This window comes from Staurois parvus, unplaced genomic scaffold (genome assembly GCF_062004578.1).
Source record: "Staurois parvus isolate SC_StPar_1 unplaced genomic scaffold, SC_StPar_1.0 ptg000525l, whole genome shotgun sequence".
Taxonomy (NCBI): Eukaryota; Metazoa; Chordata; class Amphibia; order Anura; family Ranidae; genus Staurois; species Staurois parvus.
In genome coordinates this window covers 10,066,549-10,091,440 of record NW_028318321.1, presented here as the reverse complement: position 1 = coordinate 10,091,440, position 24,892 = coordinate 10,066,549, and the positions used below count along the sequence as shown (strand labels likewise).

Sequence of the window (24,892 nt, the reverse complement as noted above, 5' to 3'; positions counted from 1 at the left end):
TGGATGCAGTATTTCCTCTGCAGCAGTTGGTATGTTGCTTTGGGTATTGTCTCAGAGGTGTGATCATGATTCTTAAACAAATGTAGCAGCGTCTTATGCATTCTGAATGTGTTATCTGCAGACAACCCTGCCCACTGAAGTGCCTTACTGACATTGTATTGTACAGTTTGTTGTCTTGCTCTCTATGTGTAAATGCATTGTTGTTTCTCCGTGAATATAGCTGACTTGCTGTGCTTCTTATTGTGTAAGGTTAGGCTCTTCGACCTCCCCACTAATTTGTCCCAAGTTCTCTTCCCAATTTGGTGTTGAAGCAATCATGCACACAGCAGCACAGACAATCTCACAGTGCAATGATCAAGCTTTGAGTTTCTTTTTATGCTTTAGTGCATGTTGAACTTGGTTGAGGCACAGGAAGCTATGGATTACTCTAGAACACAGTGCAAGAAAACCAGAGGACACTCAGGGGGTTATTTACTAAACCTGGTGCTCATAGAATCTGGTGCAGCTGTGGATGGTAGCCAATCAGCTTCTAACCTCAGCTTGTTCAATTAAGCTTCAGCAATAAAACCTGGATGCTAATTGGTTTCTATGCAGAAGTACAGGAGATTCTGAATGAACCAGCTTTAGTAATTAAACCCCTCTTTGTCTTGTATACACTACTTAAGATAATCACCTCTTAACAGACACTAGAGGAGTAAGCAACTCTGGGACTCCAAGGAAAGGGAAAGGTCCCAAATCAGCAGCACTGGAGCTAAAGCTCAAAGGGATAGTAGCAGCAGTCACTAGGATCCTACACTTAGGCCTGTACTTACAATGTACCCGGATACCTGGATACCTTCATCCAATATCAGCCAGACATTTCTCCAGTGAATTCCCAGACCAGATCCTCAGCGAAATCCCTGGATTTGGCTCCAGCTATTTTGAGAAAATAGGCCCCTTAGCTCCAACTGAGCTGGGACCTCGATGAACTCCTGTAAACTTCAGCTGCACTGCCCAAAAGGGTAGCAGCCCTTCAGGCTGGGGTCTGCTATTAGACAAGAACTCTGCTGCTACAGGCCCCTGACTATTTATGCACATCTTATCCACCTACTGGACATCCTCCTTCCACTGCCTTCCCCCAGGGATTGGTTGAATCCACATAAATATTCAGGCCAAAGGTCTGCCTTTTCCAGCTCACTGCCTTCTAAAATCCACCAGGAGGCAAGGGAAAGCAGTTGAGCATGCAGCCTAGGGATGTTCAGTTTTAAAGGGATGAGGTGGCAACCTTAATGCAGCCAGTGAGACCCAGGACAACCAAAAATAATCACACACTGCTCCAATGATTGCAGAGGAGCCAAAGAACCATATTTACCTGTACCTCTCTAGCAACCTATTCTACGAGGGTGCCACAGTTATAATGTGTGTGGTCTATCCATTTATAAAAGAGAAGTAAGGTGCATAGAAGGGGAGCTCATACTAGTGATGTGCAGTGTGATCTGGACTGCAAACACCTGAAACTCATAGAATCAGGTTGTCTTCCATTGTACACATCTAAGGAAAGCTGTATGTTTTAGCTTAGATGTCTCCAAAACGTCAACCACTGTTGCAGTGGGTAATACTGTGGTCATGTGCTGGGTCCACCTGACTCCCACCAGTCAATGCATATCAGAATGTAAAAGCGTGGCAGGTCTTGTGTCACTTATTTTAAAGTAACCAACTTAAAATAAGTGTTAAAATAATAGCAGAAAGCTGCACAGCAGGCTGACCTGAAATACAACTATTTGAATTGCAGCTTACAGGAGTTCTACTTTAATGTACAAGGTGATGCTGTATTCATTTTGGATACACATGACTAACTAGCAAAACTTGATACTCTATTGCCCATTGAGAGACACAGCTTGGAATATAAGGCTTGTATTGCTGCCAAAGGTTGTACTGCTGCCTATGGAAGAAATAGACAGTAGGCTAGGAAAACTGAAGGCCAGTCATCTTGAGACTACAGCCTCTCCCACCGCACAACCTGCTCAGTTTCCTTTAAAGGATAATTTCACTTTTTTTTTCTCAAATCCAACTCCCATATGCAGCAATATACCATTAATGTACCACAGTTGCAAGAAAATACAAGCTCTCTGATTTTGAGAACAAGGCCTTACCTCAGTCCTTGCTGTATTTCTTCATCACTTCTTGATATGTACATTTAGGACAGAGGAGTCAGTAAGTCCAGGAAGCAGATTACCAGCTGATCTCATTAACCAGTTCCCGCCCCGCCAATAGCAAAATGACGTCAAAGCAGGACTCTTATCGATCCGGGTGGGCGTCATATGACGTCCTCCCGGATTGTGCCTCCATTGTATACAATTGTGTCACTAGCAGTGATTGGTCACAGTAATCACATGGTACATACTGGGAAAATCACAGCCCATCTGTGTCATGTGATTAGCTGTGGCCAATCACAGCTACTCAACAAAAAAACCTGAATGAATCGATTTCATTCAGTTAAATGCTTGCTTATAGCAATGAAATTGTTTGCTATAAGCAATCATAATGTGTAAAAAAAAAATACTGATCACTCCCCCAGAGTAGTACAATGTTACTATGGTAACATTATACAACTTTGGTCACAGTTTGTTATGAAAACAAAATCATGAAAAAAAGAAAAAAAATGTAATAACAAATTTTAAAATATAAATTAAAATGTTTTTTTTTTAATTATTATTTTATTCTTGTACTGTCACCAGTCAGTGCCCCTGAACACTGCCACACCAGTTATATGATGACACTGTACTGCACTGGTGACAGTATGTTAAAAAAAAATGGTGAAACATTTTTTTTTATCTTTCTTCATTTTCCAAAAAATTATGTCAAGAAATTACAACTTCAAATAGCTTGCCATGCCTCTTACTAAATATCACAGAATGTCTACTTTTGCAAAAAGTGGATAATTTGAGGGATATCTGTACCTTCCTGACATTTGTGGGCCTCAAGAAATTAGATTGGCCGTCAGTACTTCAGGACTGATCGATTTTCAGATATATCCCATAGTTTGTGGACTCTATAACTTTCCTACAGACTAAATAACAAATACTGATTTGGGTTATTTTCACTAAAGACATGTAGCAGAATACATCTTGGCCTAAATTTATGAAGAGCAATTATTGCAAAATTTATAACAGAAACGAAGAAAAAAAAATTTTTTTTCAAAATGTTTTTTTTTCGATAATTTAGCAAAACATAAAATACCCAGTGGTGATTAAATTCCACCAAAAGAAAGCTCTAGTTGTGTGAACAAAATGATAAAAAATGTAGTTTGGGTACAGCATTGAATGACTTCGCAATTGTCATTCAAAGTGCAAGAGCTCTGAAAGCTAAAAATTGGCCCGGGCAAGAAGGGGGTAAAAGTGACCAGTATTACCCCCTGGTCACATCAACCCCAATTTTGAAATCATGCAACTTACAGCGAAGTTTCGCGATTTCAAAGTTGGGTGATTTGCCGATTTCAGGTGCGATTTGCAAGATATCTGACACAGATGTCTATGCAAATTGCACCAAAAGTAGTGCATGCATTATTTTAGAAATTGGTGTGGCTCTGACCAAGTCAGAACCGCACCAATATGACTGCTCTAATAGCGGACAGTTGGGTGTGACTTGGCATACGATTTGCAAGTCGCATGGCATGAAAACCATAGTCGCATGGCATGCAAATCATATGCGAAGTCACACCCAATGTGATCAGGGTGTTAAAATGGTTAAAAACACACACCCTTCACCCATCAACTTTTTTTTCACAGCATCCCCGGTATCTCTCCACACATGTATTTGCCTGGATTTCCTTCAGAAGGGCTCTGGCCAAATGCTAAATTCACTGAGGCCGCATGCAGCCCACGGGACACGAGCCAGGCGCTGTGTAGTTTTGTGATAGAAATAATACACCTTGTATGGAGGTGTGCCTTTAATAAGTCATATGGTAAAACAATAATAAATAACCAGCCTGTGGCTTTAGGAAGCCAGGTTCCAAGATGGACGGCCCGTCCGCTCAGAGGGAAGCAGTGGAGTAGAATGCCTGTCAGTGCAGGGACCACGTTTACCCGACGTCCCAGCGTCCTGGATGACGTCACCACGATGTGGAGAGACAGAGGGGGGGAACTCTTGCTGGAGCCGCAGCTTTAGAAGGAAGAGGCCAGTTGCTGGGACAACATGTTTCGCGCGCATGCGCTTTGTCAAGTCTGTGAAAAGTCCAGCAATCGGCCATTTTATAGGAGACCTGCACAGACCTGCAGTCCCTAGGCATTTTCTTTGCCATCACAACAAGAATTTTAGTGTCCTAGAAGTGATGGCCATAGAACACATTCCCAAAGGAACCCTTACTGACAATGAGAGGTTAGCCCTCCTATGTAAAAGGGAAACCTTTTGGATCTATAAATTTGGATCTATGGTACCGAATGGCCTTAATGAGGACCTTGAAGTACATAGTATCATCTAAGTGGTAACTTAGGGTTTTCAATATATTCTATAATAAAACACACATCACTATTATGTGTGTTTTATTATAGAAAGGAAAGGATCGGGTAAACGTGGTCCCTGCACTGACAGGCATTCTACTCCACTGCTTCCCTCTGAGCGGACGGGCCGTCCATCTTGGAACCTGGCTTCCTAAAGCCACAGGCTGGTTATTTATTATTGTTTTACCATATGACTTATTAAAGGCACACCTCCATACAAGGTGTATTATTTCTATCACAAAACTACACAGCGCCTGGCTCCTGTTCATACCTCCCACAAACCGATGTGTTTTTACCATGGCAGCAGTGAGTTTTTTCCCCACCAATCATAGTTGACATATACCATTCACTTATTTCCTTTGGGACACATCTGTGCGCTTTTATCCAGACCGTTAGCCCACGGGACACCCTTGCTGTAGTGCAAGGGCCTGCTTGATTGGATACAGAGTGATTGGATAGATGGTGTGTCCTCCTATTATATAGTTATGGTAAATCTAAAGGAGATTGTACAAAGAGATTGAAGTGTATGGCAACCTTTATACACCTAAAATTACCTAGTTGCGCTTTTAGTATTGTTAATTGTTAACGGCACACCAAACACAGAAACAAGCACACATTTTGCCATATGAAAAAACGGGTGACAATTGCAGCAAAACGTGCAGTAAAACATGTGCAAGTTGCATCACTCTAAAATGTCCCATGAGCTACTTTGCCACATGTACCGTAGCCCATTGAAATTAACGGGCTGCCCTATGTGTGTCACAGGAAAAATGCTCCACAAGAACAAAGAGGCTCCATTCACATCTGTGTGTTTCCGAATGCATGGCAAACGGCACAGAAAATGCAGGCTTTGCCATGCGTTTCAGAAACAAGCTGCAAATGTGCATAGTGTTTGTGTTGTCATTGAATGTTACTCTAAGTCCAACAAACACACCAAAAACTACGGCCTGGAGCTTGAAAGGTTGTTGCTAGCCCCTGGCTATCTGTCTTGGTCAGTCTGTTGCAGATACGGACGCGTCCGGAGGACTGACTTCACCCAGAAGCAACAGACACATACACACAGTGATAGGTGAAATCAATCTCTCTAGTTTATTATCGGGAAGAAAATTAATATAACAGAAAAAAGAAAGGTGGGGGGCACAGAGTATCAAAAAGCTGCGTTGTCAGTAATTAATTGGCTGAATACAAATAATACAAGCTTTGACGTCAATTCTGAAGAATGATGAGAAGCGGAGTTTCACTTTCCCAGAAATAAGGAAAGTGTCTACAGTGTTTTAAAAAATGTATCTGCTACATACAATAGAATCTCGCTAGATACTTGTCAAGGCTGTGAACATGATTTTTCTCATGCCTTGAAATCAGTTACAAGTATCCAACAGTTGCTTTCCCATGGGGCAGAAGTATTTGACTTTTAATTATATCATAACAAGAAACAGGTGCTGTTAAAACAAAGAAATAGTTGGATACTATCTCCGCCTCTACCAAGGCTAAGCTAAGATAAGAAATAGAAGAATATTGTGAGTACAGTTCTGTAACACATAACTGACACAGCATATTTTCATTAACTCATTCTGGGTATAATACAAAACAATTAATCAACATGGAGTACAAAATATAGAATGGAGTGCGGGGGGGGGGGGGAAACAAAATGACAGACCTAAAAGACATACATTTTCCTTCAGAGCTTTTCTTGGGAGATTGTTGAGTGTACAACAGCCCGTTCAAGTGAATGGGCTGCCCTATGCGTACAAAATTTCCCAAACAAACGCATGCGGGAATGTGAGTTTCCGCTACATGGAGATGTGAATGGGGGCCTGGCAACTGAGTGTCTATACCCACTCCCTCCTATGTACTTGTATAAATATAGCCATTCACTATGTAATCGATTTGTACAATCTCTGTACAAGTTCCTTTAGCTTTACCAGAACTATGGAATAGGAGGACACACCTGAACAATCTATGAAATTTGTATCAAAGCAGACCGTCCCTTGTATTACATAGCTGATGGGAGATCTAAAGGAGATTCTCAATTAAATTGTATAGGAAGTTGGTGGAAGGTGGTATTGAAATAAGGAAGGTGTGGTCCAGAGTGGTGAACACAGCCTACCCTGCCCTCTTCTGTGATGTAACAAGGAAGAAAAGGTTTCTGGCAAATGGCCTACAGAAAGTGAATGCTGAAAGATATTCTACAGGAAATGATGGAATCTGGAAATCAGTTAAAAATTTCAAATAAACTGACAAAAAATTAAACATCTTGTGGATGAGGTAAGTGAGAGAAAATCACAGCCGCACAGTGATGGCCATCTTGCCGGTGATCTCCCTTTCAGGCTGGATAATAAAGAGGATCACTTTAAAAAAGGCCTGTATTCTCTCTTAGATACACATAATATACCTGGATACTAACATTTATAGCTAAAGTTGATCCAGGGAATATCCGATTGCCTCTCTGGGGAACAGAAAGGAATTTTTTTTCCCTGCAGTAGCAAATTAGTTCATGCTTTGCTGGGGGTTTTTTGCCTTCCTCTGGATCAACTGTGTATATAGGATTATAACTTTTTTTTTTTTAATGGTTGAACTGGATGGACTTTTGTCTTTTTTCAGCCAGACTAACTATGTAACTGTGTAGTTGAAACCTCCTGATACTTAACTTGTCAACTGTTGACCAGATGGTTGCTGCAGTGAACTTCGTGTGCGACATGGCACTGGTTGCTACCCAGGTTATGTTTTGAGTAATCTTTCCTTCTGTCCAGATCAATGGCACTATGGTTTAAGTGTTGGTCAGTGGAGCAATCATGTAGGGAGGCTTTGTTATGCCTACTCTTTGTTGGAAATTTTCTTTATTGGCTCTTTGGTGGACAAAAATATAAAATACGCATAGCTGATGCATGGGTGAAAGAGGTAGTATCAAAAGGTTACAAAATAGAGTTTTGCCTCTGCTGTCTGCTTCGATTCTTTCCTTCATGTTTCCTGTGTCTCAGCACATCAGATTGACCTTCTTTCAGCTATTCAGGGGTTGTTGAACCAGAGGGTTATTATTCCTGATCCTCCAACAGAAATATTTCAAGGTTTTTACTTAAACCAGTTTACATCTCTGAAACTAAAGGGCAGCATTCGTCCAATATTGTATTTAAATACCCTTAATGCCTTCCTATACACTATATTGCCAAAAGTATCGGGACGCCTGCCTTTACACCCACAGGACCTTGAAGAACATCAAGAAGTCATCTTTGAGTGTTTCACATCTCCTGGAGTTCTTGGGCATTCTCATAAATAGAAAAGGTCTGGGTGCAGTCCCTGCTCTAATTCATCCAAAAGGTGTTCTTTTGGGTTGAGAGCAGGACTCTGTGCAGGCCAGTAACATTCCTCCACCCCAAACCCACTCATTCATGTCTTGATGGAGCTTGCTTTGTGCACTGCTGCGCAGTCATGTTGGAACAGGAAGGAGCCATCCCCAAACTGTTCCCACAAAGCTGGAATTTGTGAAAAATGTCTTGGTATGCTGATGCAAGCCTAACCCCTGAAAAACAACCTCACACCATGATCCCCATCACCAAACTTTACACTTGGCACAATGCAGTCAGGCAAGTACCATTCTCCTGTCAACCGCCAAACCCAGACACATCCATCAGATTGCCAGAGAAGCGTGATTCATCACTCCAGAGAACACGTCTCCACTGCTCTAGAGTCCAGTGGCAGTGTGCTTTACACCACTGCATCTGAAGCTTTGCAATGCACTTGGTGATGTAAGGCTTGAATGCAGCTTCTTGGACATGGAAACCCATCACATGAAGCTCTCTAAGCACTGTTGTTGTGCCAATCTGAAGGCCACATGAAGTTTGGAGGTCTTTAGCTATTGATTCTGCAGACAGTTGGTGACAGTTCGCTTCAGCATGTTCTTCTCCCGCTCTGTCATTTTACGTGTACTACCACCTTGTGGTTGAGTTGCTGTTGTTCCCAGTTGCTTCCACTTTGTTATAATATCACTAATAGTTGACCGTGGAATATTTAGTAGCAAAGAAATTTCATGGATGGACTTATTGCACAGGTGGTAACCTATCATGGTACCAGGCTTGAATTCACTAAGCTCCTGAGAGCGATCCATTCTTTCACAAATGTTTGTAGAAGCAGTCTGCATTCCTCGGTGCTTGATTTTATACACCTGTGGCCATGGAGGTGATTGGAACACCTGAATCCAATGATTTGAAGGGGTGTCCCAATACATTTGGCAATATAGTGTATCTTCAGTACTTTTGGATGGGATCTTTTCTGTTGGTTGTTTCCTGCATTTCTCATGGAATATTCTTAGCATCCATTGATATACAGGATGCTTGTTTACACATTCCCATCTTTCCAAGTAATCTGTGATTTTTTTCTTTTGCTGTGCATAACAACCCCTGTCAGTTTGTAGCCCTTCACTTTGGCCTTGTCTAAGTCTTCAGTGTATTTACAAAGGTTCTTGCTCGAATTCCTTCCTTATCTCAGAAGTATTCCAATCACTGCATACTTGGACAATCACCTTCATGCGAAAACAAATCTACTTCACCTTGGACTCCAATGTGTCAGTCATGATGAGGACCTTCAAGATTTGAGATGGATTCTGAACATCAAGAAGTCATCTTTGAGAGTGTCACATCTGGAGTTCTTGGGTCTTCGCATAAATATCTTTCATGTCAGGGTCTTCCTGTCCTGGGCAAAGTTGAAACCTACAGAATCATGTTCAACAGTCTCATTTCTGATGTTGATATTCCTTGCTACTGTATATGCGACTGCTAGGATTGGTGGTATCCACCTTTAATTAATTGGTTTCTCAATTCCACTCGAGACTTTTGCATGAAACTTTTTCATGGCATGGGACAAATCCAATCTTTCTCTCAACAAATGATCTACCTACATCTTCAAACTAAGTTGTAATGATATGACCATAATTTTAGGAGGAAAGGTTTCTGAGTTATCAGTATTGTCCTGTAGGAAGCTCAGTTTCATCATACATAAAGACAAGATTGTTTTGAGGACACAGGCCTCCTTTTTACCCAAAGTGGTATCTTCTTTTTAGAAGTTATTGTGTTGCCTGTGTCTGCCACTTGTTCATCTGCCTTTCACCATAATAAAGATATTGGGCACAATTCACTAAAACTTATCGCATGAGTTAAGTCAGTCACATGACCACAAATTGCATGCAATACTGAAAATGTCAATTCACTATTGCTAGTATGCAGTATTTACTGAAAACAGCAAAAAAATAAATACAGCATAAAAAGACCTTAAAGTTAATTCACAAACGAAAACAGATAATTAAATGCATGCGGTAATTAAGTAGTTGTCCAGGCTTGCAGTATGTACTGGTATCTGTCATTAACTGTCATGGGTTGTTAATAGAGATGAGCGAATTATTCAAAAATTCGATTCGGCTGATTCGCCGAATTCGCGGAATAAATTTGATTTGAGGCGAATATATTCGCTGCGAATTTAACTTATAAAAAGGGTGTTTCTAGGCTTCAGAGAGCCTTTATATTAGTGCAGAACACTGTACCTTTAATTTAAATGCCCTTGGAGTCTGCTGGGGAATAGAACTAATACTGTCAGTCAGTATGACATGCAGATGAGTGCCGTCGATCTTAGAATCACCGCACACTTCACTCATTTGGGCAGTCACGGGGCCAAAACCAGAGTGTGGAGCCACAGTGTGGCGGTGGAGGCAGCAGCAATGGGAGGCCATACAGCACCCTATCACAAAATGGAACCCACCAGCAGTGTGAGGAGACCTGAAAGTGGCACATGGCAGAGTGTGGCGATGGAGACAGCAGCAATGGGAGGCCGTACAGGGACCCATGACACACTCTGGACCTGGCAGCAGCATGAGGAGGCGGTACAGGGGCCCATGACAGATTACAGGCCTGGCAGCAGCAGTGGACGGGCGGTGGATGCAGCAGTATTCGGAAGCCAAACACAGGCCTCGGTTAAAAAGCGGAAGCCGTCAGCAGCGTGAGCAGACGACAGAGGCACATGGCGCAGGGTGGCGGTGGAGGCAGCAGTATTCGGAAGCCATACACAGGCCTAGGTTAAAAAGCGGAAGCCGTCAGCAGCGTGAGCAGATGACAGAGGCACATGGCGCAGGGTGGCGGTGGAGGCAGCAGCAATGGAAGGCCATACAGCACCCTATCACAAAATGGAACCCACCAACAGTGTAAGGAGACCTGAAAGTGGCACATGGCGCAGGGTGGCGGTGGAGGCAGCAGTATTCGGAAGACATACACAGGACTAGTTTAAAAAGCGGAAGCCGTCAGCAGCGTGAGCAGACGACAGAGGCACATGGCGCAGGGTGGTGGTGGAGGCAGCAGTATTCGGAAGCCATACACAGGCCTAGGTTAAAAAGCGGAAGCCGTCAGCAGCGTGAGCAGACGACAGAGACACATGGCGCAGGGTGGCAGTGGAGGCAGCAGTATTCGGAAGCCATACACAGGCCTAGGTTAAAAAGCGGAAGCCGTCAGCAGCATGAGCAGACGACAGAGACACATGGCGCAGGGTGGCGGTGGATGCAGCAGTATTCGGAAGCCAAACACAGGCCTCGGTTAGAAAGCGGAAGCCGTCAGCAGCGTGAGCAGACGACAGAGGCACATGGCGCAGGGTGGCGGTGGAGGCAGCAGCAATGGAAGGCCATACAGCACCCTATCACAAAATGGAACCCACCAACAGTGTAAGGAGACCTGAAAGTGGCACATGGCGCAGGGTGGCGGTGGAGGCAGCAGTATTCGGAAGCCATACACAGGCCTAGGTTAAAAAGCGGAAGCTGTCAGCAGCGTGAGCAGACGACAGAGACACATGGCGCAGGGTGGCGGTGGATGCAGCAGTATTCGGAAGCCAAACACAGGCCTCGGTTAAAAAGCGGAAGCCGTCAGCAGCGTGAGCAGACGACAGAGGCACATGGCGCAGGGTGGCGGTGGAGGCAGCAGTATTCGGAAGCCATCCACAGGCCTAGGTTAAAAAGCGGAAGCCGTCAGCAGCGTGAGCAGACGACAGAGACACATGGCGCAGGGTGGCGGTGGATGCAGCAGTATTCGGAAGCCAAACACAGGCCTCGGTTAAAAAGCGGAAGCCGTCAGCAGGGTGAGCAGACGACAGAGGCACATGGCGCAGGGTGGCGGTGGAGGCAGCAGCAATGGAAGGCCATACAGCACCCTATCACAAAATGGAACCCACCAACAGTGTAAGGAGACCTGAAAGTGGCACATGGCGCAGGGTGGCGGTGGAGGCAGCAGTATTCGGAAGACATACACAGGACTAGGTTAAAAAGCGGAAGCCGTCAGCAGCGTGAGCAGACGACAGAGACACATGGCGCAGGGTGGCGGTGGATGCAGCAGTATTCGGAAGCCAAACACAGGCCTCGGTTAAAAAGCGGAAGCCGTCAGCAGGGTGAGCAGACGACAGAGGCACATGGCGCAGGGTGGCGGTGGAGGCAGCAGCAATGGGAGGCCATACAGCACCCTATGACAAAATGGAACCCACCAGCAGTGTGAGGAGACCTGAAAGTGGCACATGGCAGAGTGTGGCGATGGAGACAGCAGCAATGGGAGGCCGTACATTGACCCATGACACACTCTGGACCTGGCAGCAGCATGAGGAGGCGGTACAGGGGCCCATGACAGATTACGGGCCTGGCAGCAGCATGAGGAGTTGGTACGGGGGCCCATGGCAGATTACGGGCCTGGCAGCAGCATGAGGAGGCGGTACAGGGGTCCATGGCAGAGTGGCGGAGCGTAAGCAGCTAAAATTGAAGGCCATACAGAGGGCTATGTTAAAAAGTCCCCCCAGCAGCAGAGTGGGGAGACGACTAATAGTCGTCTCCCCACGCTGCTGCTGGGGGGACTTTTTAACATAGGCCTCTGTATGGCCTTCAATTTAAGCTGCTTACGCTTCGCCACTCTGCCATGGGCCCCTGTACCGCCTCCTCTTGCTGCTGCCAGGTCCAGAGTGTGTCATGGGTCCCTGTACGGCCTCCCATTGCTGCTGACTTCATCGCCAGACTCTGCCATGTAGCCAAGGCATACCAGGTGCAGCACAGCGTGATACCGTTGCGCCCTGCACATGTGATATGCCGGTCGGGTAATGGGACTTGGCACGGGGGTGGCGGCTGAGGACACGGCGGAAGAAGAGGTGGTAGAGGCGGACATCTTTGCTGGACCAAGGACGTGCAAACGTGGAGGCAAAAGCGGCGTGACCTGTCCAAGTTGCTGGTGCGGCTGTGCCGGCACCACGTTCACCCAGTGGGCCGTAAATGACATGTACTGTCCCTGACCGTAGTTACAGCTCCACACGTCGGCGCTGCCGTGCACTTTGGCAGAGACCGACATGCTCAAAGACTGGCTGACCATCTCTTCTACATGTGAATGCAGGGCTGGCACTGCCTTTTTGGCGAAGAAATGCCGGCTTGGCACTCTCCACCGCGGCTCGGCACAAGCCATCATTTCTCGGAAAGGTGCTGAGTCCACCACTTGGAAAGGGAGGGACTGCAGCACCAGCAACTTGGACAGGAGGACGTTCAGCTTCTGCACCGTCGGGTGCGTGCTCGCAAACTGTTGTCTCTTGGAAACGGATTCCAAGAAAGACTGCTGACGGAATCCGTGAAGAGGAGTAGCAGGAGAAGGAGCATCTGAACGAGCGGAAGATGCCAACGAGCGACAACTCCCCTCAGCAGAGGTGTTGGAGCCTTGACTGGCTGATAGAGGGCGATTGACGTCGGGTGACGGAGCAAGTAACGGAGCGGGTGATGGAGCGGGGGCTGGAGCAAGGGCTGGGGCAGGCAGAACCGCCGTATCTTTATCACGGTTTTCCAAGGCCACTGAATGGCGACGCTGCATATGCTGACGCAACGCTGTAGTCCCAACATGGGCCCCCTGGCCACGCTTGACTTTCTGGCCACATAGTCGACATACGGCTACGTTTACTTCCTCGGGCGGCTTGACGAAAAATTGCCACACCGCCGAGTAGGAAACTTTGCCCCCGCTACTCCTCACTGGCTGACTGCTACTTCCTCCGTGCACACCGGCACCACTACTGGCCGTGGTGGTAGGCTGCAGTGGAGCTGGTGCTCTACTCCGTGGCCGTTTGGCTCCACTGACACTGCTGCGACCCTGCTGCCTCCTGGGCAACCCACCGACTGTTTTGCTCGCTGGCAAGCCGGCACCCTCTTCTCCTGATGATGCGGAAGCAATAGCCTGATGACGACGAGGCTGCCAAGTGCGATCAGCCTCATCATCGCCAATTAGGGTCTCCGCGCCACTACTAGCCCCCTCGGCTGCGTGTGGGTCAGGAGACAGACCTGTCTCTAGACCGGCTACCGAGCCACTCTCCTTGCCAGTACTTCTTCGCCTGGCTGCTGAAGAGGCGGATGTCTCCCCCCGTTCCTGACCGCCCTCTGTTAGCTCTTCCTCACTGTACAGTGGGGCTGAGCCCACAGCATGCGATACTTCGCTTGGTGAGGGAACACCAAAGGACAGGGGCAGGTAGAGGACACGTGATTTCAGTGGGCTTGCTCCCGGGCCATGCCAACTAACGGTTGTGTCTGACGTACCCACCGACCGTTGGCTGTAGGTGTCAGAGGTGACCTGGGAAGAGGAAGACGACCGAGTCAACCAATCGATGACGGCAGGGTTGTCGGTGGAGACACGACCGCTGGATGACACCGGGAGCACTGGCCTCTGGCTGCGACTAGTGCTGCCTCGACCCCTTCCTCTGCTGCCACGTCTGCTCGCTCCTGAAACATTGCCTCCTCTGCCACTCCTCTGCATGTTGTCTGACATACTCTTTAATTCAATAAGCACCCCAAACATAAAACAGGATTTAACTCTTTGAACGTACAATAGTGGTTGTGAAGCAGAAAGTAACGATTCTGTGTCCCTGAGTAACGATTCTGTGTCCCTGAGTAATGATTCTGTGTCCCTGAGTAACAATTCTGTGTCCCTGAGTAACGATTCTGTGTCCCTGAGTAACGATTCTGTGTCCCTGAGTAACGATTCTGTGTCCCTGAGTAACGATTCTGGTCACTGAGTAACAATTCTGTGTCCCTGAGTAACAATTCTGTGTCTGTCCCTGAGTAACGATTCTGTGTCCCTGAGTAACAATTCTGTGTCCCTGAGTAACGATTCTGTGTCCCTGAGTAACGATTCTGTGTCCCTGAGTAACGATTCTGGTCACTGAGTAACAATTCTGTGTCCCTGAGTAACAATTCTGTGTCTGTCCCTGAGTAACGATTCTGTGTCCCTGAGTAACGATTCTGTGTCCCTGTGTAACGATTCTGTGTCCCTGAGTAACTATTCTGTGTCCCTGAGTAACGATTTTATGTCCCTGAGTAACAATTCTGTGTCCCTGAGTAACAATTCTGTGTCCGAGTAACGATTCTGTGTCCCTGAGTAACAATTCTGTGTCTGTCCCTGAGTAACGATTCTGTGTCCCTGAGTAACGATTCTGTGTCCCTGAGTAACGATTCTGTGTCCCTCAGTAACGATTCTGTGTCCCTCAGTAACGATTCTGTGTCCCTGAGTAACGATTCTGTGTCCCTGAGTAACGATTCTGTGTCCCTCAGTAACGATTCTGTGTCCCTCAGTAACGATTCTGTGTCTGTCCCTGAGTAACGATTCTGTGTCCCTGAGTAACGATTCTGTGTCCCTGAGTAACAATTCTGTGTCCCTGAGTAACAATTCTGTGTCCCTGAGTAACGATTCTGTGTCCCTCAGTAACGATTCTGTGTCCCTGAGTAACAATTCTGTGTCCCTGAGTAACGATTCTGTGTCCCTGAGTAACGATTCTGTGTCCCTGAGTAACGATTCTGTGTCCCTGAGTAACGATTCTGTGTCTGTCCCTGAGTAACGATTATGTGTCCCTGAGTAACGATTATGTGTCCCTGAGTAACGATTCTGTGTCCCTGAGTAACGATTCTGTGTCCCTGAGTAACAATTCTGTGTCTGTCCCTGAGTAACAATTCTGTGTCCCTGAGTAACGATTCTGTGTCCCTGAGTAATGATTCTGTGTCCCTGAGTAACGATTCTGTGTCCGAGTAATGATTCTGTGTCCCTGAGTAACGATTCTGTGTCCCTGAGTAACAATTCTGTGTCCCTGAGTAACGATTCTGTGTCCCTGAGTAACGATTCTGTGTCCCTGAGTAACGATTCTGTGTCTGTCCCTGAGTAACGATTCTGTGTCCCTCAGTAACAGTTCTGTGTCCCTGAGTAACAATTCTGTGTCCCTCAGTAACGATTCTGTGTCCCTCAGTAACAATTCTGTGTCCCTGAGTAACAATTCTGTGTCCCTGAGTAACGATTCTGTGTCCCTGAGTAACGATTCTGTGTCCCTGAGTAACGATTCTGTGTCCCTCAGTAACGATTCTGTGTTTGTCCCTGAGTAACAATTCTGTGTCCCTGAGTAACGATTCTGTGTCCCTGAGTAACGATTCTGTGTCCCTCAGTAACGATTCTCTGTCTGTCCCTGAGTAACAATTCTGTGTCCCTGAGTAACGATTCTGTGTCCCTGAGTAACGATTCTGTGTCCCTGAGTAACAATTCTGTGTCCCTGAGTAACGATTCTGTGTCCCTCAGTAACGATTCTGTGTCCCTCAGTAACGATTCTGTGTCCCTCAGTAACGATTCTGTGTCCCTGAGTAACGATTCTGTGTCCCTCAGTAACGATTCTGTGTCCCTCAGTAACGATTCTGTGTTTGTCCCTGAGTAACAATTCTGTGTCCCTGAGTAACGATTCTGTGTCCCTCAGTAACGATTCTGTGTCCCTCAGTAACGATTCTGTGTCTGTCCCTGAGTAACGATTCTGTGTCCCTGAGTAACGATTCTGTGTCCCTGAGTAACAATTCTGTGTCCCTGAGTAACAATTCTGTGTCCCTGAGTAACGATTCTGTGTCCCTCAGTAACGATTCTGTGTCCCTGAGTAACAATTCTGTGTCCCTGAGTAACGATTCTGTGTCCCTGAGTAACGATTCTGTGTCCCTGAGTAACGATTCTGTGTCCCTGAGTAACGATTCTGTGTCTGTCCCTGAGTAACGATTCTGTGTCCCTGAGTAACGATTCTGTGTCCCTGAGTAACAATTCTGTGTCCCTGAGTAACAATTCTGTGTCCCTGAGTAACGATTCTGTGACCCTGAGTAACGATTCTGTGTCCCTGAGTAACGATTTTATGTCCCTGAGTAACGATTCTGTGTCCCTGAGTAACAATTCTGTGTCCCTGAGTAACAATTCTGTGTCCGAGTAACGATTCTGTGTCCCTGAGTAACAATTCTGTGTCTGTCCATGAGTAACGATTCTGTGTCCCTGAGTAACGATTCTGTGTCCCTGAGTAACGATTCTGTGTCCCTGAGTAACGATTCTGTGTCCCTCAGTAACGATTCTGTGTCCCTCAGTAACGATTCTGTGTCCCTGAGTAACGATTCTGTGTCCCTGAGTAACGATTCTGTGTCCCTGAGTAACGATTCTGTGTCCCTGAGTAACGATTCTGTGTCCCTCAGTAACGATTCTGTGTCTGTCCCTGAGTAACGATTCTGTGTCCCTGAGTAACAATTCTGTGTCCCTGAGTAACAATTCTGTGTCCCTCAGTAACGATTCTGTGTCCCTGAGTAACGATTCTGTGTCCCTGAGTAACGATTCTGTGTCCCTGAGTAACGATTCTGTGTCCCTGAGTAACGATTATGTGTCCCTGAGTAACGATTCTGTGTCCCTGAGTAACAATTCTGTGTCTGTCCCTGAGTAACAATTCTGTGTCCCTGAGTAACGATTCTGTGTCCCTGAGTAACGATTCTGTGTCCCTGAGTAACGATTCTGTGTCCGAGTAATGATTCTGTGTCCCTGAGTAACGATTCTGTGTCCCTGAGTAACAATTCTGTGTCCCTGAGTAACAATTCTGTGTCCCGGAGTAATGATTCTGTGTCCCTGAGTAATGATTCTGTGTCCCTGAGTAACGATTCTGTGTCCCTGAGTAACGATTCTGTGTCTGTCCCTGAGTAACGATTCTGTGTCCCTGAGTAACGATTCTGTGTCCCTCAGTAACGATTCTGTGTCCCTGAGTAACAATTCTGTGTCCCTGAGTAACGATTCTGTGTCCCTCAGTAACGATTCTGTGTCCCTGAGTAACAATTCTGTGTCCCTGAGTAACGATTCTGTGTCCCTGAGTAACGATTCTGTGTCCCTCAGTAACGATTCTGTGTCTGTCCCTGAGTAACGATTCTGTGTCCCTGAGTAACGATTCTGTGTCCCTGAGTAACGATTCTGTGTCCCTCAGTAACGATTCTGTGTCTGTCCCTGAGTAACAATTCTGTGTCCCTGAGTAACGATTCTGTGTCCCTGAGTAACGATTCTGTGTCCCTCAGTAACGATTCTGTGTCTGTCCCTGAGTAACAATTCTGTGTCCCTGAGTAACGATTCTGTGTCCCTGAGTAACGATTCTGTGTCCCTGAGTAACGATTCTGTGTCCCTCAGTAACGATTCTGTGTCCCTCAGTAACGATTCTGTGTCCCTCAGTAACGATTCTGTGTCCCTGAGTAACGATTCTGTGTCCCTCAGTAACGATTCTGTGTCCCTCAGTAACGATTCTGTGTCCCTGAGTAACGATTCTGTGTCCCTGAGTAACGATTCTGTGTCTGTCCCTGAGTAACGATTCTGTGTCCCTGAGTAACGATTCTGTGTCCCTGAGTAACGATTCTGTGTCCCTGAGTAACGATTCTGTGTCCCTCAGTAACGATTCTGTGTCCCTCAGTAACGATTCTGTGTCCCTGAGTAACGATTCTGTGTCCCTGAGTAACGATTCTGTGTCCCTGAGTAACGATTCTGTGTCCCTGAGTAACAATTCGGTGTCCCTGAGTAACGATTCTGTGTCCCTCAGTAACGATTCTGTGTCCCTCAGTAACGATTCTGTGTCTGTCCCTGAGTAACGATTCTGTGTCCCTGAGTAACGATTCTGTGTCCCTGAGTAACGATTCTGTGTCCCTGAGTAACGATTCGGTGTCCCTGAGTAACGATTCGGTGTCCCTGAGTAACGATTCTGTGTCCCTCAGTAACGATTCTGTGTCCCTCAGTAACGATTCTGTGTCTGTCCCTGAGTAACGATTCTGTGTCCCTGAGTAATGATTCTGTGTCCCTGAGTAACGATTCTGTGTCCCTGAGTAACGATTCTGTGTCCCTGAGTAACGATTCTGTGTCCCTCAGTAACGATTCTGTGTCCCTGAGTAACGATTCTGTGTCCCTCAGTAACGATTCTGTGTCCCTGAGTAACGATTCTGTGTCCCTGAGTAACGATTCTGTGTCCCTGAGTAACGATTCTGTGTCCCTGAGTAACGATTCTGTGTCCCTGAGTAACGATTCGGTGTCCCTGAGTAACGATTCTGTGTCCCTCAGTAACGATTCTGTGTCCCTCAGTAACGATTCTGTGTCTGTCCCTGAGTAACGATTCTGTGTCCCTGAGTAACGATTCTGTGTCCCTGAGTAACGATTCGGTGTCCCTGAGTAACGATTCGGTGTCCCTGAGTAACGATTCTGTGTCCCTGAGTAACGATTCTGTGTCCCTGAGTAACAATTCTGTGTCCCTGAGTAACAATTCTGTGTCCCTGAGTAACAATTCGGTGTCCCTGAGTAACGATTCTGTGTCCCTGAGTAACGATTCTGTGTCCCTCAGTAATGATTCTGTGTCTGTCCCTGAGTAACGATTCTGTGTCCCTGAGTAACGATTCTGTGTCCCTGAGTAACGATTCTGTGTCCCTGAGTAACGATTCTGTGTGTCTCAGTAACGATTCTGTGTCCCTCAGTAACGATTCTGTGTCCCTGAGTAACAATTCTGTGTCCCCGAGTAACAATTCTGTGTCCCTGAGTAACGATTCTGTGTCCCTGAGTAACGATTCTGTGTCCCTGAGTAACGATTCTGTGTCCGAGTAACGATTCTGTGTCCCTGAGTAACGATTCTGTGTCTGTCCCTGAGTAACGATTCTGTGTCCCTGAGTAACAATTCTGTGTCCCTGAGTAACGATTCTGTGTCCCTGAGTAACAATTCTGTGTCCCTGAGTAACGATTCTGTGTCCCTGAGTAACGATTCTGTGTCCCTCAGTAACAATTCTGTGTCTGTCCCTGAGTAACGATTCTGTGTCCCTGAGTAACAATTCTGTGTCCCTGAGTAACGATTCTGTGTCCCTGAGTAACGATTCTGTGTCCCTGAGTAACGATTCTGTGTCCCTGAGTAACGATTCTGTGTCTTTCAGTAACGATTCTGTGTCCCTGAGTAACGATTCTGTGTCTTTGAGTAACGATTCTGTGTCCCTCAGTAACGATTCTGTGTCCCTGAGTAACGATTCTGTGTCCCTGAGTAACGATTCTGTGTCCCTGAGTAACGATTCTGTGTCCCTGAGTAATGATTCTGTGTCCCTGAGTAACGATTCTGTGTCCCTGAGTAACAATTCTGTGTCCCTGAGTAACGATTCTGTGTCCCTGAGTAACGATTCTGTGTCCATGAGTAACGATTCTGTGTCCCTGAGTAACGATTCTGTGTCCGAGTAACGATTCTGTGTCCCTGAGTAACAATTCTGTGTCTGTCCCTGAGTAACGATTCTGTGTCCCTGAGTAACAATTCTGTGTCCCTGAGTAACAATTCTGTGTCCCTGAGTAACGATTCTGTGTCCCTGAGTAACGATTCTGTGTCCCTGAGTAACGATTCTGTGGCCCTAAAGTCTCTGTGGCCCTAACTCTGTCCCTAATACAGACAGGTCTGTCTCTCTTGAATGACCGGAGGCTAATGGAGAATTCTAAATGGCCGCGATTTATAGCTCCACCATTACACAGTGCTGGCTGGCTGGCTGCTGATTGGCTAATGCGATCACATGTCATGAATGAATGCATTATGGGTCAGCGCGCCTTGTCTTCGCGCCTTCCCAGAGATCCCCGCTCCGTCGCCACACATGTCGCCGCTATTTTTGGGAAAATTCGATTCGTGCATCCGAAGTTTGCTAATTTTCGGATTCGGCGCGAATCGAATTTTTCCTAATCTTCGAAACGAATTCCACTTCGTCATGTTCGATTCGCTCATCTCTAGTTGTTAAGGAATGGGTGGCCGCCAAGTCCTTAACAACCTATGAGTCATCAGCTGTCATTGCCGGAAATTAAAAAATAATAAAAAAACAACGTGGGGTCCCCCCTACATCCATACTAAGCCCTTCGGGTCTGGTTTGGATTTTGCGGGGAACCCCCATGCCAAAATGTAAAAAAAAAAAAATGGGGGTCGCCCCAAAAATCCATACCAGACCCTTATCTGAGCATGCAGCCCAGCAGGTCAGGAAAGGGATGAGCAAGCGCCCCCCTCCTCTCCTGAACCATACCAGGCCACATGCCCTCAACATGGGGGGTGGTTTTGGGTGGGGGGCACCTCCCCCCAAAGCACCTTGTCACCATGTTGATAGGGACAAGGGCCTCTTCCCCACAACCCTAGGCTGTGGTTGTGGGGGTCTGCAGGCGAGGGGATTATCGGAATCTGGAAGGGGACCCCCAGATCCCGGCCTCCCCCTATGTGAATGAGTATGGGGTACCGCTACTCATTCACAAGAAAAAACCTGTAGTGTGAAAAAAGACAAGAGACGGGAGACAGCCTTTGACAAGTCCTTTATTAAAATATAGAAAAAAAAGAATGTCCCCCGAACTAGATCAAATGTCAGTCACGATGGCCACCGACCCGAAAAAGAAAAAAAAAAGGCTCTGCTCCTGACGCTTGCTCCCGGCTGTCTGCCTGCTCCGCTTTCTTGATAATTCTTTAAATATGTAAGGGTTTGGGCCACTCAGTGACAATCATGTATGTGACCCCGCCCCCATGTGACATCACTAACCCAGCATGCCCCGGTCGATAATATCACATGGGGGTGGGGTCACACACGTAATGTCACTGGGTGACCCCACACCTTACATATTTAAGAACTGTCAAGCCAGCAGAGCAGTCAGACGGCAGGGAGCCAGCGTCAGCCTTTTTTTTTTCTTTTTTTTGGGTCAGCGGCGGTAGCGGGCATTGTGATTGATGTTGGATCTACTTCGGGGGCCATTCTTTTATTTTCCTTCATTTAATAAAGGACTTGTAAAAGCCTGTCTCCTGTCTTTTTTCACACTACAGTTTTTTTTTTGTGAATGGGTAGCGGTACCATGTACCACATACTCATTCACATAGGGGGGAGGCCGGGATCTGGGGGCCCCCTTCCTAAAGGGTGCTTTTAGATTCCGATAAGCCCCCTGTCCGCAGAACCCCACAACCACAGGCCAGGGTTGTGGGGAAGAGGTCCTTATCCCCATCAACATGGGGACAAGGTGCTTTGGGGGGGAGAGCCCCCTGCCCCAAAGCATCTACTCATGTTGATGGCATGTGGCCTGGTATGGTTCAGAAGGGGGGAAGGGCTTGCTCGTCCCCCCCTTTCCTGACCTGCCGGGCTGCATGCTCGGATAAGGGTCTGGTATAGACTTTGGGGGGGACCCCACACCATTTTTAAAAAACATTTTGGTGTGGGGGTTCCTCTCAAAATCCATACCAGACCCAAAGGGCTTGGTATGGATGGAGGGGGGGGACCCCATGCCGTTTTTTTTTTATTGCCGGCAGTTCTTTCTTTTACATTCAGCTGTAAGTGGGGAAGCCCACTGACAGCTGAAACATTAACACATGATTTTCACTAAAATACCACATGAGTATAAAATACTAAAATACCACATGAGTATAAAATAACTCATGTGGTATTTTAGTAGCGTTTTTTTAGTGAATTCAAACTTGTTTTTTAAAAAATGCTGTGCGGTATCCTACTGTGTACTCAGATGAGGTAAGATACCGCTTAGTGGATTGTGCCCACTGTGTTGCCTGTGTCTGCCACTTGTTCATCTACTTATCATCTTAACAAAGATATTGTGTGTGGCACCAGTTCACCCCAAGGATCTTTCTCTCCATTACAGGCAGTCCCCAGGTTACGAACACGACCAGGTCTGTAGGATTGTTTTTAAGTTGAATTTGTTGGAACAAGTACATTTTTTAAGTGTAACTCCACCCAAAAGAAAATATTTTTAAGCAAACTTTTTAGGATAGCATATGGAAGGGTTAACACCCCTGTAATATTTGTTTTGCTGTGTGTCCCCCTGTTCAAAAGATTTCACCTCACTTTCTGTCCCTGTGACTATTAGAATTTGAAAATTTTTGGTAGTTGTGGAAACAAGGATAGGTGATGAACCTTCAGTGGAGACACCTTTTTCCCATGATAACTCTTACAGGAATTAATTTCCTTTCCTATGGGTAGATTTCCTCTTACTTTTTGTTTCTCCCTCTATTCGTAAGTCGAATGTTCGTAACTCGAGGACTGCCTATACCTGTATGTAGTGAGGGCCATCAGGGTCTTACTTTCTGCAACTGCTTCTTTGAGGCTGACCAACTCCTTCTTGTTACTCAGGTCTATGAGTTGCAAGATAAAACGTCTCCTTTTCCCTTTAGAGACCACTTTATTAGATTGTTTCTTGTTTTTGTTTTTTCATCGACAGGCTTCAGTGTCCAGATTTCTAAGGCTTCAACCTGGTCTTCTGCACATACTTTCTTTATATTTGGCAACATCAATGTGTCTGCTTCTGCAGATGCAATTTTTGATCGAAAGGTTCTGCAAGTTTCTCACTTCTAGGGCTGATTCACATGTGTTGTTTTGGGTATACCTGTCCCTCATTTTAACTTGCTTTTGGATATCTTTAGGTTTCTTACTATCCAGCTGTGTTCCTCAACATACAGTAGAGGGGAAAATAAGATTTTTGTACTCCTCATAAAATCCTTTTCTCTGTATCAGTAAGGGGCATGGCTCCCTGTAACACCCTACTATTATTCAGACTACAGGATGTTAAAAGAGACACAAGGTGGCAGTGTCCTGCAACTCAGTTACACACAATCTGGTAAAAGCTTTATGGATCTGCAGCTGATTAGGTATTCACTTTAACTATTATTAATTTCAAGTGCACAGCCTTTACTTATTTATTAAATCATCCCAATTGTTATTATCATAGTTGCAACTTAATATTTGGCACAAGGATTTAACAATCCTTGTTCATATTTAACAATTAAATATGAACTCATTCAGGCAACTTTCTAAAATATGCTGACTTTCTAAAGAGTAGGTCAAACAAGGTGCATCCCACACATAGACTTATCTTTTAAAAAAACTTTAATAATGTAAACATAAAGAACTGGTCCACACCCACTGATTGATCGAGGCTTACTGATTGGTTGCTGGAAGTTACTGCTCACTGTTACTGCTCACTGACACATTGCTAGAGGTTACTGCACATCATTACCACTCACTGACAGGTTGTTAGAGATTACTGTACATTATCACCACTCACCCATTGGTTGCTAGAGGTTACTGCACATCATTTCCACTCACCCATTGGTTGCTAAAGGTTACTGCACATTATTACAGTTTAGTGATTTGTTGCTAGAGGTTACTGCTTATCATTTCCGCTCACTGATTGGTTGCTACAGATTCCTGCACATCATTACTGCTCACTGATGGAGAAGTAATTTCATGTACTGAGAAACAAATACAGAACTAATAATAATATTAATAACAAATCATTAGGAGAGGCCACTGTAAAGTTCGGGTAATCATAATTATACTTCTATATATACCCCGCTGTAATGGGAGATCCCCAATACATGACCAGCCCCCATACCCCCATTGGAATACTAAGAAATCAGTTAGATGGCAGTTAATGTCACTATTAGTTGGGGAACAGATCAGTATTGTGGTGTGTGATGCTGCTGTTGGGGTACAGTTGGTTGGATAGCAGGATGCAGTTTGGGGAAATGGTGGCAGATTTGGGGTGAGAGTCTGAGATCACATCTCCCCTGTAATGATAAAGGAGTAGTCAGATAGGATGCCAGCAGTGGGGTACAGGAGGGATGAGGATGATTGACAGAAGGTAGGGTGGTAGGATGCCAGAGGTGGGGTACAGAAGGATAATGGGAATGTTGATGACAGAGGGGTAGGATGTCAGCAGTGGGGTACTGTGGGTATAATGATGACAGAGGGTGGGGCGGTAGGCAGCTGACAGTGGGATACCAAGAGGAATGAAGATGAGGATGATGATGGCAGGGGGTAGGGTGGTAGGAAGCTGGCAGTGGGGTACCAGGAGGGATGAAGATGAGGATAATGCTGACAGGGGGTAGGGTGGTAGGAAGCTGGCAGTAGAGAATCAGGAGTGAGGAAGAGGAGGATGATGATGACAGGGGGTAGGGTGGTAGAAAGCTGGAAGTGGCCTGCAGCAGTGTTTTTTGAGACATCCTTGGTCAGGGGTAGACTTCACAGGGAGCTGTCAGTGTCAGGTAGATTATGTCATGCAGTACCTTGAGGCTCGGGTGGACCAGCATCTCCGTGATTGCAAGCA

At 46.0% G+C, this 24,892-nt stretch overlaps 1 protein-coding gene across 1 annotated transcript in view; it reads left to right on the top strand.

The window, feature by feature from the left end:
* Nucleotides 1–24,892, top strand: part of LOC149451735 (alpha-2-macroglobulin-like protein 1) — a 222,347-nt gene that overhangs the window by 21,020 nt on the left and 176,435 nt on the right. The window lies entirely within an intron of this gene.